Raw genomic sequence first — 2,712 nt, 5'->3', positions numbered from 1 at the left:
ATATCATGGAGTTCATTCCTGGGGAAAAAAAACTGATTGCTACTCTCTCAACAGCCATTTACTGCCTTAGCCCTTCATGTAGAGATGCAACTTTGTGAAATTTCCTCCATTCATGCTGGAATGTTAGCTGATGCTGTCAAAGTGTGGGTCTTGTTTAGGCAACATGTTCTTAACATTTCCTAGGTGAGCTTCCTGTCATGTCTGATAGACACTATCTAGCAACAGGTGTCCTGGTCCTCTGACTCTTAAACTCTTTCTGCCCACTCTTTCCATGATGTTACCAAAGTCTTAGTTGTAGGAGTTTCATTTAGATATATCAGTTGGCACCGGATACCCACAGTCACATATTCTCTGCGTTTTGACCAGCTGTGGTTCTTTGTATATACATAGACTGTAGCAGAGCCACCGAATATCAAAATCAAATGATGACATCTGAATAGTGCAAGTGATAAAAATCCAACAATCAGAAACTCTCTGCTTTCCCCATTTCAGTAAGTAATAGACTCCTTCCAAATAATTCAATAAGAAACAGCTGGCTTGAACATCACTATTGACCTGACAGTCATGTATAGAACTTTCCACCAAGCAGAAGAGTTTATATTTTTCTCAAGCACACATCAAATATTATTTTCAATAGATCATGTGTCATATTATAAATCAGCAATTATTGAGAATACAAATATTTCTAATTATCTTTCAAAGAGTATAATGGAATGAAACTGTAAATCAATAACAGCAAGAAAATGGATAGAGTATCAAACATGCAAAAACTAAACTGCACGTTCTTGAATAACCACTGCATGACAGAATATATAAAAAAAGTGTTCAAAAAGCCAAATAGAAACAAAAACAGTATGCCAAAACTTACAGGATATAGCTAAAATATTACTAAAATAAAAGTTTATAAAAATAAATGCCAACATTGACAAGAAAGAAACGAAAAAGAAACAAAACAAACACACTAAATTAATTAGGCACTTGAAAAGAATAAACTGAGGCTGGCAGTTTGACTTAGTGGCATAGTAAATTCATAACACATGTCTCACCCTGAATTTGATTATGTAAAAAAGGAAATGAAGATATTAACAAACCGACCCTTAGTAAGAGGGAAAATGATAGTAAACAAAATGGAAATTAATTATAAAGGTTTATGTCAGCAAGATGTCTATCTGGATATACCAATATTGTTAAAAGAAAAAAAGAAAAAGAAAAAGAAAAAACACAAATTATTTTTACCCAAAATGTTTTAACCAAAGCATTGTCATTCAGCAGGAATTTGGAGGAGATGTTGCACATTCTAAAACGGTCTTATAAAGAAGACAGCTAAGCCCAAAGAATGTGCTGTGCCTCCTCTTCAGGGAGGTCTATCTTATCCCAAGAGAAATGCTACATGGCAAGGAGAAGTCCGACACGAGGAAGGACAGGAGTGGTACCAACAGCACCACAGGTATGTGAATAGCATATGGTAAGAAGGTCTATATATGCCCTGTCTACAAAGGGGCAGGGTTGAACCTCAACCTCTCTCTCTCTCTCTCTGAAATTTTATTCAAATTTAAAACTGAAAGCATTTCTGTCATTTTTAGCTAAATGGATAGACTTAGAGGAGATCAAGAAGTTAAGTCAAATAAGGCAGACAAAGAAGCATAAATAGTCAGCCTCCTTAAGTATAGCATATGAAACTATCAAACTCATAGAAGCAAAGGGGATCAGGTTAGGGGCTGAGGGAGTGGGAAGGGGAGCGAAGTTGGTCAAACAGCATGAGACTTCAACGATACCGGATAAATAAATTTACCAGGTTTAACATATTGCATGGTAACTAACTTAGCAATACCATGTTTCTCAACGTGTAGATTTTTTTATTGTATTCATATGCCAAAAAAATGAATAACACTCTATGCAGTGATTGGTACATTAATTAGCTTGTGCCATAATTATTTCACAATATACATGCACATAAAATTGTACATATAAAACTTACATAATTTTATTTATAAAACTAAATAAATTGGAAGTCATATATTAGCAGAAATACTTGTAATTCCAATTCAGTTTCTCAATATAACTCTTGTTTTCTTCTCATCTACAACTTCGAGAGCAGAAATGGACAGTAGCTCATTAAATTGATGATCTGAACTTATTTGAGCTCTCTGTAGTCCTGCAACCCCTAACCTCTAGTCCTCTGATGACTACTCTCTTTACCCTATATTTGTCCCTATGGTCAAAACCAATTATTGGCTTCTCCAGTCACAGGAACGCTAACACCTGTGCAAGACTGGAAAACTCTCTTCTCATTTGACTCAAGCACCAGCATCCTATGTTGGGCTCTATTCCTCCATCAGGAGGGCAGTCTGTAATCAGCAGAAGCTCTGTATTCCTGTGCACAATCACCATTTCTATAGCTCCTCTCCATTAGCTCCTGCCTAATTGTTGCACTAAAAAATGCCTTTCCTTTGAATCTCAACCTAAATAAAGTCTGGTTCTGCTCTGTCTCACCAGGACATGTCGATAATTTCCTAACTGTTTGAGTCTACAACCCATGCTAGGACCCATTGTGTCTATACTAGCTTGTAGAAATCATTTTCCACTACTGGTGTTATATGGCCAATTGTATTGATTATGTTAGACACTTCCTTGGTAGTCATTTCTCCCTGAGATCCAAATATTATTGGAGGATTATCTTCCTCCTTTCTGAAGGAAGTTCATTAATATTTC

The sequence above is a fragment of the Nannospalax galili genome, unplaced genomic scaffold (assembly GCF_000622305.1).
Source record: "Nannospalax galili isolate Female #2095 unplaced genomic scaffold, S.galili_v1.0 scaffold136, whole genome shotgun sequence".
Taxonomy (NCBI): Eukaryota; Metazoa; Chordata; class Mammalia; order Rodentia; family Spalacidae; genus Nannospalax; species Nannospalax galili.
This window is presented reverse-complemented; position numbering follows the sequence as displayed.